The sequence below is a fragment of the Capra hircus genome, chromosome 29 (genome assembly GCF_001704415.2).
Source record: "Capra hircus breed San Clemente chromosome 29, ASM170441v1, whole genome shotgun sequence".
Lineage (NCBI taxonomy): Eukaryota > Metazoa > Chordata > Mammalia > Artiodactyla > Bovidae > Capra > Capra hircus.
In genome coordinates, this window is record NC_030836.1 from 32690529 (window position 1) to 32705310 (window position 14782).

Consider the following 14782-nt stretch of genomic DNA (forward strand, 5'->3'; position numbering starts at 1 on the left):
GGTATCACTGCAGGTGCTCGGATGCCCTGGAACCTGTTAGAACAATAGTGCCCTTGAGCAGGTGGGCTGTCAGCCTCCTGGCTGCCAGCAGGCTGTTCTGGCTCCCTCCCCAGCAGCCTGGGTGGAGGAACGGTGGACTCAGTGTCTCTCCCTCGTCTTTCCTGGTAGCTCTAGGACCTTGGAACCTGCCACTGAAGCAGCAAGTGGTGGAGCCGGGGCTCCAGGGCCTGGGCAAGTGGGTGGGGTGCCTGGGACACTAAGATCCCCTAGAGGCACCCTCCCCCCTCCACCCACCATGGTAGTGAAGAGCTTGAGCCAGAAAGACTGGACTCCACCACTTATCCACGTGGTCTTGGGCTACATAGTTCTCACCTTGGTTTCTTCCTGCTTCTAAAATGAAGATTTTAATGGCACCCCTCAGCTGGGCATTTTGGAGGATGGAGGATTCCCCCAGATGATGAATAGTGGGTGCACAGTTGATGTCTGATGGAGTGCTGATAAACCACACCTGTTCTGTTGTCCTGCCAGCTGTCATCACTAGCATCCTCACTGTCTTCAGGAGACTGGGAAGGGAAACACTGCTGTGGAGGGGATGATACAGGGTGGACAGGGAGTGGAGCCTTACTTGCAGTGTCTGTCCCCTTGAAGCAGTCTACCTGAGCAGGTAAATGGGCACCTGTCTATGACACTCTCTTCCTGCCGCTGGAATGCAGCCGTAGCACTTTTCTGTCTGGCTGCAGTGTTTGGAATCGTCTCTGCAAGGGTAACAAGAAACAAGACAAGCAGTGGAGTTTCCCCAAAATTGTTGGAAGCCAATATCTGACGTCTCTGTTCAAAATAGGAACCACCCCAGCAGTCAGCGTTAGCTGTGTCATCAGCGGGGTTCGCCGACTTCCTCTTCAACACACTTCAGAGTCCCTGCCAGACGGTCCTGTCCAACTCCTCTCTCTTCAAGGCACATAGAAAACTCTCAGATATTTGTTAAGTGATTGAAAAGCATGCTCATTTTCATACCTAGGCTGGAACATGTTCCTATTTTTCAGACTCTCTTGGCCAACTGACTACTGGCTGGTTGTCTCCAAGTTGATTAACCAAAGGCCTTTAGAACCCAGTCAGTTCCACACTGATCTTGACACTTTATCCACCCCCATCGTGCGTGACTGTGTGCCCAGATGACAGTGAGAACACATTCAGGTCCAACTCGCAGCCATCTTCTGAGCATCTCAGCTCCTCCATCTCTGCCTGGATAGCAGGCCTTCATCCTGCCTGGATTCATCAGGATGGCCTCTCTGAACCTGACTTTCTCCTGGTCATCTGATGTCCTTTGTCAGCACATCAGGGTGTTTTGTCTTAAGGACGTGAATCTGGTCGTGGTGCTGCAAAGTGCCAGCAGCGCCTCACAGCCTGTCTCTTCGTGAGGCATGTATAATCTGCCTCCATGATCTGACCTCGAGCCTTGCCCCTTGCTGCTCCCCTCCTGGCATTTTAAACTTCAGGCATATTCAATTATTTACAGTTTCAAGGTTCCCCATGTTGTTCATGCCTCAGATGCAATACCCCAGTCTCCAGCCCCCAACCTCCCCTGATCTGCTTGCCTGCAGGACTTCTCAGCCTCTCGACTCCACTTCAGCCTCTATGGTCCACTGTCTCTGTGACAGACACTGCTCCCATCAAGTCCACGTCAGGCTACAAAGACTCAGTCGCAGGCATCTGCTGGCTCCTCGTCCCTGTGTGTTCACATATCTGCTTCCTTCTGCCAACTTGAGAACTCTCTAATCAGAGACAGCCTCTTTTCTCCCCTCCTTTTAGTGCTTAGCACATCCTTGGCACTTTGTGAGTGCTCAACAAACATTGGCAGAATTGCTGATTCCACATGTGTGCCAAGGAATGTGACAATCGGCCTAAACTAACCAAATGCAAGTGGGGGCTGTGGGGAGACCAGGGAGAAGGAAACAGAGGGTTCTGTGACACTGTGGGCACCCCCGAGGGCCTTCTACTTGGAAAGGGAGAGTCACTCACCTGTGATCTGCCTGCTGGGCCCCAGAGTCCCCTCTGTGCCCAGGTCAAGGTGGCCAGTCGGCGTGAAGCGGCAAGATTCAAGTTGCCCACCCCGTCTGCCTTGTCAGATCTCTCTGGAACTGCGGTGTGAGTGGGACCTGCCTTCTTTCCTTGGTTCCACCTAGTCCCTCTTGGGGCACCTGCATTGAGATTGGACAGTTCTCCCAGGCTGCTTCAGCCTCTGCCCCACTGTCCTTCATGGCAACATTTTGTACATTGACTCTCATCAGTGTGGGGTCTTGGGGAACTAGCTGCAAGTATATCAGACATTCTGATTGTACGTTCAGGGAGAAGGGCTTGGGAAGAAGGGAGAAGAGTTCTCCCTGGAGAAGTGGCCGTCAGGTGGCTCCGTGGACTCCAGGGCCAGTGTCACACTCCCATTCCTGCTCAGCCCCATGAGGGGCCCCATGAATCGCTGCTCTAACTGGTGTCTGTGAATACCAGTGTCCGCTAGTCCTCCGTGTGTCCATATGTGTCCCTTTCCCCAGTGTGGTCACCAGCTTAAGTGGCTCTGGGCCCCGTTGGTAGAGAGCTGGAGGCCATCCCTGTGCACTGCTGTAGTATTGCAGGGCCCCCTCCCAGCGACCCAGCCAGCCCTCCCCTCAGTGTGTTCTTGGTCTGAAGATCGAGTCCAGGTGGGGACTGAGCGGGGTGTTGATCTGGTGCTGTCCTGCCAGCCTCCTGCCCGCCCCGTCTTGTCTTTCTGTCCGCTGTTATCAGCATCTGCGGCGTCTGTTTTGCCCGGTGCACACTGTGATCTATTAGCTGTCTCCACACTCCCTGTGAGTCAGGCCCCCTTGGCTGGTGCTCCCAGCCATTCAAACGTATAGGAATTCCGGCCCCTGGCTTTCTGGCAGTTAAGCTTTAGCTTCCTCTGGGGCCCTCCATCCTCATGGACACTGACCAGCCTGGTTCTGGGAGCATCTCTCCTATGACTAACCTGGACCTGCAGAGGTGAGCATCTTGGTGATGCTCCATAGCCCCTCCCCAGGGCATTCTCAGGGGACAGTTGTCCCCAGGGCCTCTTGTAGATCTTGAGCCTAATATATTCCAGCATACCCCTCCTCCTTGTTTGTTCCTCTTCCAATCACTGGGGGTGGGAACCTCTTTTCCAGGTTCCTGGGAACCACCCCAGCAGTGAGGCCCAACCCAAGTCCTTGCTAGGCATTTAGGTCCCATGTTCAAGGAAGTGCCCCAAGCCAGTGAATCCTTGCTTTTCCATCTTACACATGAGGCTCTTTGGCGGGCACTTGACCTGGCTTTGCAGAAGCTCCCAGTGTCTCACTGCAGTCTGGGCCTTGTCTCAAGATCCCTCTGAGGCCCTGGCTGTGTTAGAGCCTCACAGCCCCCCAGCCTCCCATGGCTCCTCCCCGTGAGTGAGCCCAGATCTCTCTCGCATCTAGGCTTTCTTGGCATCTGTTTTTTTTTTTTTTTTGGAAGACCCAGACCAGACAGGACTAAGATGTACGTTACCCGCTGAATTTGCTCAGTAATGTTCTGGAGGGAACTATTTTTAGTTCTAAATTCAAAAGGAAGGGGACCGTGAGGAGACATCCAGGTATGTGCCCGATGTACACTTATCTGTTAACCGTCTTCACATTCTGTGTCCTGCTCATACGCGGAGTGGAAATCAGAATTCAGGCCTTGACATCAGTCAGGCATCTGTACTGTAGTGGGGCTTGTCTGAGAAAGGTTCCTGAGCAGGGCATTAGGAAGGTACTTTGGGAAAGCAGAGTTTTAACTTAACAGATGAGGAGGAAGAAACAGTGAGGAGAGAGAAGAGTAAGCCAGCTTTATGTCTGCATGTGTGTGTTTCCGTTCACGCCTGAGAAGCCCTTGTGCATGCACACCTGTGTCACATACATCACATGCACACCCAGAAAACGTGCAGGCTGAATGCAGAGTAGGGACACTAAAAATGAGAAAAATCCATCTGTGATACCCTTCTCCAAAACTGTGCAGGTGACCCAATCTGGAAATATTAATACCCCTTCCATTTTTCATGTTTAGTGTTCTATTTGTGATTCGTTTCATGCCAGTTGTGTGTGCTTAGGAGCCACCCCAGGCTCCTCAGGGCTGGGCCTCCTCCTAGGTCCCAGCCCTCCGTGTCATGAAGGGGAAGCTGGAGGGGCTCTGCGGTTCCCAGGGGGATGGAGGCCTCTTGATAGACCACTGAGCCCCAGGGTAGGGGCAGGCACTCCGGAGGCCTCCCACCCTGTCCTTGCCTTTCTGCTGGCTGGGGTTCCCTGCAGGGTCCCAGCTGGTCACAGCAACCACTGGACAGTGACCAGGGATTAATGGGAGCCCTCCGCCATGACTGTCGCCGTCACCTCTGGGAGAGACCCTGCCATTTCCAGAGAGGGTGTGACAGCAGAGTGCCTAGACCTCCCTCTGCTCCACCCCTGCTCTGAGCCAGGGCTGTGAATGCCTGGCTGTGGGCTGTGTGCTCTGCGCAGGGAGCTGGGAGGCTGGCAGCTCCTGGTGCACGTGACGGGTGGGCGCTGGGGTGGGCGAGGGGGAGAGGTGTCTCCACTCCATATGCAAGTCACTTAATGAGCGAGTGTGCATCTGCTGGGCAGCCCCCACCCCGGCGAGCGCTGCCAGCTCGCCTGCCTCGGGGGTGGTGGTAGGAAGCCTGCCTGACACACGAGGGCTCTCCAGGCAGTCCTGAGCCCGCACAGGCACCCGAGCGATTCCTGCAGGAGGGCTGCCCCTGCCAGGTGGGTGTCCTGGGGTTCTCATGGCCCTTGAGAAGGTCTGGGTGGCCGCCCTGCCCAGCCCTGTGGTCCTTCACTCCTCGCTTCCGCTTCCTAGTCTCCATCATCACCAGTGCTGTGCCCACAGCCACAGTCTCCTTCCCTTTGTTCTGTCAACAGCAGGGGCTCAGGGTCTTGAACCAGTGTTCACCCCCATGCGGGCTCCCTCCTGTAACTCTCACCTGCCCCCCAATTTGTGTTGTAGCCAAACTTTCTGACTTGCTCCCCTGCCTATGCTCTCCACCACCCTGGTTCCTCTGATGGGCTCCCCTCTGCAAGGTGGTTCATAAGCAGGCAGGCTGTTCTCGGTCCCCGGCTCTTCCTGAGCCCCATTGAGAATGACCCCCCTGCGTGTTTGCAAGGCTGCAGACCCCTCTCTCCCACACTGGCCCTTCCGAGGGGCGTGGCCTCCAGGGACCCTCCCCGCCTTCTGTGAGTTTCTCAGGTCTTTCTTGGTGGGGGGTGGGGGGGTTCCCATCCCCATGGACCCTTCCTGCCCAGTGTGCTATTTCTAAAGCCCACTTCGCTCCCCTCCCCTTACTGCTTTTCTTCTTTTTCCACCCCCTCCCCCCGCCCCATGAAGTGGTTTAGATGAACTTAGAACATCTGTTCAAAGAACATTTAAAATTGTTTTTCAAAATTTGAAAATACGGAAATGTACAAAAAACGGTATCACTCACTTGCATATCCTCACCCCTCAGGTCAACAGCTTAGCATTGTCTCCGTGGCATCTAATGCCCTCTTTTCTTGTTGAAGAAACAAAACAGTATAGAGACAGTGAAGTCCCCTTCGGCCGACACCCCTGTTCCCGGGTCTGAGAAACTCCGGGTCCTGGGTCTGGGTCTCCAGTGGCTCTGAGGAGTCACTGTGGTTGTGTTCACAGCTGTCAGAGCCCACATCCATCAGGGACGTGCAGGCCTCAAGCTGCAACCTGTGTTTGTCACTGGTCACTTGGTTGTTTAGAGAGACCTGTGTCTATGCCTTTCAGTTGCTCGATGGTATTCTGTCATTCAGTTCAGTTCAGTTCAGTCGCTCAGTCGTGTCCGACTCTTTGCGACCCCATGAATTGCAGCACGCCAGGCTTCCCTGTCCATCACCAGCATGTACGGAATTATTTTTCTGATGCTTTCTCCTGTTTATAGATATTTACATTCTGTCCACTGTTTTGCTTATAACAACAAGAAAACATGCTACAGTCAACATCTGTGCCTGTGTTTCCTTATGCACATTCGCGGGAGTTTCTCTAAGACATGTACTCAGAGGTGGAATTGCTGGGTTCTAAAGCAGGCATCTTTTCCACTTTGTAAAACATGCCGATTTTTTTCCCCTCCAAAGTGAAATGTACCAATCTACATTCCCACTCAGAGTTTATGAGTATCATTTCCCCCAAATCCTTGTCAACACTTGATAATTGTCATCCTTTAAAATTTTTGACAACCTGTGGGTGAAAAATTATGTCTCATTGTTATTTTAATTTGTATTTCTCTATTATTAATAATAGCTAACAATTACATGGCACTTATTCTGGGCAAGACACTGTTCTGAGCAGTTTACATATATTAACGTATTCCACCCTCACCGCGGCCCTTTTAGAACATGTCTGTCGTTCTCATTCCCCTTCAGCAGATGATGAAGTAGGGGTCAGTGCCTGGCCTGTTGTTCCTGGCAGGAAGGAGCTGAGACATGTGCAGACTTGCCTGCACGACCCCAAGTCCGCAGTCCTGGCGAGACCCAGCTCTCTTGCGTGTGCTTTGGGGCAGTCTGTGTTTTCTCTTTTACCAGGTTCCCTATTTGTATATCCTTAAGTAATTCGTGTTTTTTTCCTTGTGTTTCAGTGAGAGAATTTCTATAGCTTGGACATCCATCTTTTGCCTGATGGGTAGGATGCCACAGTAACTTTTCCCACAAAGCCCCTTGTCTTTTAGCCTCATTTATGGTCTTCTGCTTGTGTTTTCTTTTTGCCACAACCTTTTTACTTTTTCCCTTCTTGACCCGGTTCTGGCCCCTCTCTGCCTCATCCAGTTCTTGGCTGATTCTGATATCACATTCAAGTTCAAGAGCTGGTTCAACGGGCACCTCCACCCATTGTCCCGGTCGCCTCACTCCAGATGCCATGTGTGACTGTCTCCTCTACTTTCTCCCACCTTAGCCTTCTCTGGTCTCATGAACAGCACTCCTCCTTAAAATTGCACAGGCTGTGATTCTGGACTGTTTCTGCATCTCCCTCTCCTCTGTTTCCTGTGTTGAATCAGAAAACAACTCAAGGTCCTTTAGCACATGGTTGCTGCTCCCACGGCCAGTGTCCCCTCAGCCCTGCACTGCCTAGCAGGTTCTAAATTGCTGTCCTAAAAGGTCAAAGCCTTCAGCAAGCAATTCCCCATTTTCTCCTGGTACTTTTTAGTTCTGCCATGACAACACTCAAGATGCCACTAAGCAGAGAGGCACACAACCTGCTTGGGGGGGATGTGAGCTGGTGGAATAGTGGGGATCCCGAGGGGTGAAGTGAGAGGCTCAGAGCCTGCCTGTGCTCAGGTTGGCATTTTGCCCCTGAGTCTCGGGTGAGTCAGGACCTGGTATGGCTGCTGTGAGTGGGTTCTAGACCTTGAATAAAACCCAATCCACTTGATACATACTCTCTCCTTCCTGGAACTGGGGCTGTCCTCTCTGTCCTGTCTAGCCCGCACGGTGCTCTCACAGAGTAGATGCTGAATACGTATTTTGTGTTTAATAAGTGAACACATTAACAGAAACATGGGGATTGTTTGTTAATGCATGTTAAAGACAGGTCAAGGGGTCTCCTAATTTTGGCTACCTAGCTTTATCATCTGGTACTTGTCAAAGCTCTGGAGGGGTCTTCCAAAAACTGCCTTTTTTAGGGGAAGACTAAACTGGTGGTGACATAAAATTCTGATTTAAGAATCTCCTGTTGGAGGTTCTCTTCTCCTGGCCTTATTTCTCTGAGAGAAAGGAACACAGAAGGAGATCAGGGCAGAGTCTTGCCAGCTGATGGGCAGACTCAGGGTCTCTTCCTGGGCAGGACTGTTTCCTGGTCTCCTTGCAATCGAGGCCATGTGACACGTGAAAATAGAATATGTACTCTTGCCTGGAAAATCCCATGGACGGAGGAGCCTGGTGGGCTGCAGTCCATGGGGTCACTAAGAGTCGGACACGACTGAGCAAGTTCACTTTCACTTTTCATTTTCCTGCATTGGAGAAGGAAATGGCAACCAACTCCAGTGTTCTTGCCTGGAGAATGCCAGGGATGGCGAAGCCTGGTGGGCTGCCATCTCTGGGGTCGTATAGAGTCGGACACGACTGAAGCGAGCTAGCAGCAGCAGCAGCAGTGGAAAACAAATGAATGGAAGTAAGTCACGCCACATGCAGGCCAACTTCATTGAAAAAGTGAAAGGATTTTTATACTCTGTCCTGTGTCCTTCTTCCCCATCTGGCTTGATGTGGACGAGTATGCTGGCTTTGGGGCTCTTCATCTGGGGAATGGGAGGCCACAGGCTAAGAGGAGCCTGGGTCCCCAACTTACCTCTTAAGAAAGACATTTTGAAGGTTGGCTCCCAGGTTTTGTTTTGTTTATGTGCTTTCCTTCCTCTTACCTCCTGTCTAAGGAAAGTGCTGAGAGAGGAGGAAGGTTGTAAAGGATGAGTGAGACAGGCCCCTATGCCCACAGAGCTCTTGGTTGATTTTGAGAGTCAGATGCTAGTTTGCTGACCTGATTTGGACTTGGCTATCTCAGCGATCTGACTTTGGCTTGAAATCTGGATTCAAAACTCTCAGTGACTTCTCACCCTTCTAGTCCCAACCCTGTTTTTTTCAGTCATCCCTTGTAACTTGACACAAATGGGCAATTCACTTGAGTTGATTCTGGTACTCCTAACTCAGAGCCCAATCCTGACTCCAGTGAGGTCAGCCACACTGATGGACCTGGAGAGGTCAGTTCTTCTTCCTTGGAGAAACCTGGATTTGCGTTGGTTCCCTGAGTAGCAGTGCAAACCCGCTCGTGTTGGCTGGGGAGAGAGCACAGGAAAGCTTGCTGGCAGCAGGGGCTCTCATGCTCTACCCGCCGCATCCAGGGTTTGATCAGTTCCAGATCATGTGGGATTAGGGCCCCTACAAGTGATGGTCACCACAGCCTATTATTGCTGATGGGCTCCAGGTGCCTCCTGCTTCACTGTCCCAAAGTCACAGTTCCCAGGAGAAGCCCAAGCCAGGGAGTCAACTGCACTCTGATGTCTAGCTAGGACTGGAATGTTTACATGTGAATGGCATAGCTGGAAGCCCCATTACTTACAGGCATGCTTATAAACAAGATGAGGCATAGAGACAGGTGGCCTAGATGATTAAGCACCTACATTTAGTACCTACTGTGTGCAAGGCATGGACTTACATGTGCTTGGAGAGGGTTTAGGAGGGGGTAAGACCAAAGGCTGAGTGCCAAAGAATTGATGCTTTTGAACTGTGGTGTTGGAGAAGACTCTCAAGAGACCCTTGGGCTGCAAGGAGATTCAACCAGTGCATTCAGAAGATCAGCCCTGGGATTTCTTTGGAAGGAATGATGCTAAAGCTGAAACTCCAGTACTTTGGCCACCTCATGCGAAGAGCTGACTCTTTGGAAAAGACTCTGATGCTGGGAGGGATTGGGGGCAGGAGGAGAAGGGGACGACAGAGGATGAGATGGCTGGATGGCATCACTGACTCGATGGACGTGAGTCTGAGTGAACTCCGGGAGTTGGTGATGGACAGGGAGGCCTGGCATGCTGTGATTCATGGGGTTGCAAAGAGTCGTACATGACTGAGTGAGTAAACTAAACTGAACTGAAGATCAAAGCACTGTCCCCATCCACTGAGAACCTCAGTGTCTGATGTGAAAGAACACCACACAGGTGCTTATAAAAGAAGGTGGGGATTCAGCAATAGAGTCACAAACAGGATGACCAAGGAAGAGAGATGGGAAGACTTTCTGGAAGAGGTGACACATGAGTGTGGTGGGACGGGTAGGAATCTACCAGAGGCTGATCGTTGGGTGGAGGTATCATGTGGCTGTTAGACACAGGGCCTCCCTTCAGTGAAGACATGAGATTTAGTGTGCATCCTTATTGTGCATATATATACATCCATTCTGAAGGAGATCAGCCCTGGGATTTCTTTGGAAGGAATGATGCTAGAGCTGAAGCTCCAGCACTTTGGCCACCTCATACGAAGAGTTGACTCATTGGAAAAGACCCTGATGCTGGGAGGGATTGGGGGCAGGAGGAGAAGGGGACGACAGAGGATGAGATGGCTGGATGGCATCACTGACTCAATGGACGTGAGTCTGAGTGAACTATGGGGGTTGGTGATGGACAGGGAGGCCTGGCGTGCTGCGATTCATTGGGTTGCAAAGAGTTGGACACGACTGAGCGACTGAACTGAACTGAGCTGATATGTTACCATGCACATAGATGCATGTTAATATGCTATATATTACAGCAATATGTTTTGTGACTTATCTAATTTTTTGAAAATTATAGTGCTAGTGGTAAAAGAATCTACCTGTCAATGCAGGTAGATGAAAGAGACTCAAATTCAATCGCTGTGTTGGGAAGATCCCCTGGAGAAGAAAACGGCAACCTATTTCATATCCTTGCCTGGAGAATCCCACGGACAGACTGGCCTGGTGAGCTACGGTCCATAGGGTCTCAAAGAGTCGGATATGACTGAAGTGACTTAGCACACATACTCTTACAAATGATTTACTAAATGATTAAAAGTGATTTTACTTTGCTTTTTAATAAACCTGTTATTTTGTGTTGGAGTATAGCCTATTAACAATGTTGTGATAGTTTCAAGTGGACAGCAAAGGGACTCAGGCGTACATATACATGGATGCATTCTCTCCCAAACTCTCCTCCCTTCCAGGCTGCCACATAACATTGAGCTGAGTTCCCTGTGTTGTACAGTAGGTCCTTGTTGATCATACATGTGCATCACACACTCTCTAATTATCCCTTCCCCCCACTCTTCCCCACCCCCCAGGCAACCAAAGTAGGGAAAAAAACACATTCCCTTGTCAGCTAACATGTGCCCCATAGTAACCATCACATATTGAGTATCTTTTACGTGCCAGTCTCTTCACATTTAATAGTTACAACAATTTAATGGATTATATGTAATTATTGCTGTTTTATGTATTAGATCTCCAAGGCTCAGGAAGGTTAAATGACTACAAATGGCCATGCAGCTTAGAGATCAAATAAAAGAATGAGGAAACCAGAAATAGATCCACGTGCATAAGGTCTTTGGATGGGAAGGAGGCTTTGAAACACATGGTTTGACTCAAATGAGAATGCCTGAATGAGAAAATATTGGTTTGAATCTCTGTGTAAACATGGTGACTGGCATGCCTTATGGTTATTACTAATGGATGAGCTCCTATCTATGGAACACTCTTATTTATTTATTTAGTATATTTAATTTATTTGGCTGTACCAGGTCTTAGTTGCAGAATGAAGGCTCTTTAGTTGCAGAATATGGGCTCTGGGTCAAACCCGAACCCCCTGTATTGGGATTACAGAGTCTTAGCCACTGGACCACCAGGGAAGTCCCCAAGGAACACTTTAAAGAGGAAAACCTAGTTTCTCTGTGACTGAACTCTGTGGTTTTCTGCTGGAGAATGTTCGTGTCACCCACGTAATTACTAGGCAGTTCTGGGATATAAAATGTAGATGATTCATGAGCAAGCTCACTTCCTTTGCGGAAGGGGTGCCCTATGGGGTGCATGTCACTTACAAATCTTCCATGTTGATTCTGGCATGGCACCGCCCCTCCAATGTGACAAGAAAGGCATGTGGATGCCTCCCACTGTGTATGTGAGTGTGCAGAGAATGATCCTCAATGGAAAGTGCCGAACTCAGACAGGCACATCTGTACAATTACACATGCGTAACACTTTCTAATGATGACGTTTTATAAACGGAGTATAGGTTAGTGGCTGCTGGAGACTGAAGAATGAGGGGAGGAACTGGCTGTGGTTATAGAAGGATGAGAGGGGGAGTGATGGATATGTTCTTTACCTTGAACGTGATGGTGGTATACTGACCTATACACGCAGTGAAGTCGGATAGAAATGAACACACAGAAATGCGAACAAGTGAGACAGGGAAATCTGAGTAAGGCTGGCAGATTTTAGCAATGTCTAGTACTATAAATCCTGTCTTTTCAAGTGGTGTTTGCTTACAACACAGGTAATTCTCACTTTGCATAGTTTTGATGTACACACATTTCAGTTGTCACATTTACTTAAGTAATACCAGTCTTCCAACAATATAATTTATATGTCAATTGCCAGTATACTAACTGTGAATGTTGTTGTTCAGTTACTCAGTAGTGTCCAGCTCTTTGCTACTCCATGGACTGCAGCATGCCAGGCTTCCCTGTCCTTCATCATCTCCCGGAGCTTGCTCAAACTCATGTCCATCAAGTCAGTGATGCCATCCAACCATCTCGTCCTCTGTTGCCCCCTTCTCCTCCTGCCTTCAATTTTCCCAGCATCAGGGAGCTGTGAATAATTAATTGTGTACAATGCAGACAATACTTCTGGCTTTCATGTTCCTGAATCACAACATAAATAACCAGCCACGTCGCTGCTTGGACAGTGTGTCTGAGATGGTGGCACTGAGCACCCCTTAGTTTATGCACAGGCAGCTGATACTCCTACAGCAGTAGTTTATGCACCGTGGACGTGTCACCTCTCCATCTCCTGGTGACAATCCCACACAGCATTGTACAAACTCGACAATCAAATGCAGACATTGTCAACAAAGATAGAGGTGCAACAAAGAAAGAGAAATGAAGAAGTAGTTGATCATGCAGATGTTGGTCCTGCCACCACTTGAGAGACTCTGGATGTCCAGCCAAAGGACTCAGGGAAGGCAGTTGTGATGAAAAAGGGTAGAAGAAGTAAAGTCACCAAAAAAAAAAAATCACATTAAAAAACCTTGGTGAAAATTTTAAAAATATACGTTGTGAAGACATTAAACAACAACAAAAACCTTGGAGAGACTTCATGACATTGAAAGCACAAAGACTGAATCAGGATTCAGTCTTTAAAAAGATATTGTATTTTTTTTCCCCGAGACATAGAAAGGATGCTCACTCTGTATCATAAGTTACGTGAAGAGAAAAAGGAAACCGCTCCTCAAACTAACCTTGATGATTTGTATTTTTTAACAAATTTTAAAGAAAATACTTCTGCTTTTCTATAAAAGGGATAATAATTTTACTGTTTTTTTCTTACCTATACATTTATGTAATCGACAGTAGGAGAATTAGTTTTTAGACAAAGACTTGTAAAGGTCATGGAATTATTTTAATTTCCTGTTGATTTTGAAGATCACTTTGCACAGCTTCAAGGTGCTAATTTTTATGATTCTCTATCTGTCACCGTGAAAAGAAAGGGCTACCCATAGTTGGATTTTTTTAAGGAAATAACAAAAAGGAAAAACCCACGGTGTTTTATCTTGTTGACTGTTTCTGTTGCTCTCCTGGCCTCCCTACAGAACTGGACATCCATCTGCCATTATTCTTCAGCGCTCCTTGAACCTACAAGTGTAAAATTCTTTTTGCTTTAGGCTATTTAGATATCTCTGCTTTTCATTCTTATTTTTGAGGGATGTTTTCACGGGGCATAGAGTTCTAGGTGAAAGGATGATTTTCTTTCAGCACTTTGAAGATGTTCCATTGTCTTCTGGCTTCAGTTGCTTCACAAATAAATCTGATAATCCACATGGCTGCTTCCTTATATGTAATCTTCACCACCACCACAACCACACCACAGGGGCTATTTCAAGAGTATCTCTTCCTCTTTGTTTTTAAGCAGTTTTCCTATGTTGTGCCTAGCTATGTTTTTCCTATGTTGTGCCTAGCTATGTTTTTCCTACGTTGTGCCTAGCTATGTTTTTCCTATGTTGTGCCTAGCTATGTTTTTCCTTGTATTTATCCAACTTGGGCTGGTTGCACTTCCTGGATTTAAAAGTTGGTATTTTTCTTCATATCCGGTCGATATTCAGCTATTATATTTTTTCAGATATATCTTCCACTTCATCCTCATTTCCTTCTTCTCTCTGTGTCTATTATATGTGTGTGAGATTGGACTTGTCCCTTGGATCCCTGAGGCTCTGTTTATCTTTCTTTACTCATTTTTTCTCCCTCGTCTTAATATTATGATACATTTCATTCATATATTTGCAGGTTTCCTTATTATGCTGTAACCTCCAGTATGCCTTTAAGCCCATCCAGTAATTTTTTAAAAAAATTCTAGCTGTTGCCCTTTTTCTTTATAGAATTTCTCTTGGTTTCTTTTTATTTGGTTATTATTTACAATTTTTCATTTCTTTGCTGAGACTCTCCATCTGTTTTCTCATTAGACCATAGTTTTCTTGAATTTTTAAGGTTCCTTGAACGTATTTATAGAGGTTGCTTTAAATCTTTGCCACAGCCAGCATCTGGATCACTTGAGGATATTTCTGTTTCATACTCCTTGCTCCTACTTTACTATGGGTCATATTTTCTGCTTTCCGAGCATATCTAAGAATTTTTATAGTTCGGTGGACATTGTTGATGGCACATTATAGAAGCTGGATTCTGTAATTTTTCTCTGAAAAGTGGTAAGTTTTATTCTGGAAGGTAGGTCAGTGACTGACTGATGAACTTGCATGGAGCTGAGTTTGTGGTTTATTGGATGATGATGTGACAGTCCTCAGCCTCCACATTCTCCCCTGAGGATGCGGTCAGTGCTCAAGTGTGTACCCTGTTGAGGTGGGTCTAGGAGTCTTATTCTGGGCTTGGTCCTTGAGGTGTGGCCTCTCTGGTGTTTCAGCTGGACTCTTGGAAGAGTAGCAAGATGCAAATGAAGTTTCTCCACTCAAGTGAAGTGGTATTTCCAGTATTCCCCAGAGCTGCCTTAACTTATTAATAAT